The sequence below is a fragment of the Ipomoea triloba genome, chromosome 7 (genome assembly GCF_003576645.1).
Source record: "Ipomoea triloba cultivar NCNSP0323 chromosome 7, ASM357664v1".
In the NCBI taxonomy this organism is placed as follows: Eukaryota; Viridiplantae; Streptophyta; class Magnoliopsida; order Solanales; family Convolvulaceae; genus Ipomoea; species Ipomoea triloba.
The window spans coordinates 10,321,209-10,321,556 of record NC_044922.1 but is presented as its reverse complement, the minus strand read 5'-3'; positions in this window follow the sequence as shown (position 1 = coordinate 10,321,556).

Sequence of the window (348 nt, the reverse complement as noted above, 5' to 3'; positions counted from 1 at the left end):
GTATGAGGATGTGGTGATTCTATTTTTTTCCCTTTAGAGCTTGTGATTGAGGAACGCATTTGGCATTTTATTAATGAAGTGATTGAGCATTTAAAAATGCATTACTAGGCTATGAGAGCAAAGCAAGAAAAAGAAGGTTTCCTTTACCACGGGAACTGCAGTAGCGGAACTAGCACGACGAAGAATGCTCGACACTTTGTCAAGCGAGCCCCTCTAATTATCTAGAAGCCCCTTTCCCCTGTATAAGCATTTTAGACCACTATCTATGCATGTATTTTCAGCCTGGACTCTCGAATCTTTTGCTCCTCGGGTGGTGTCGAACAATGGTGCTTGCGTTGCGGGAGATGC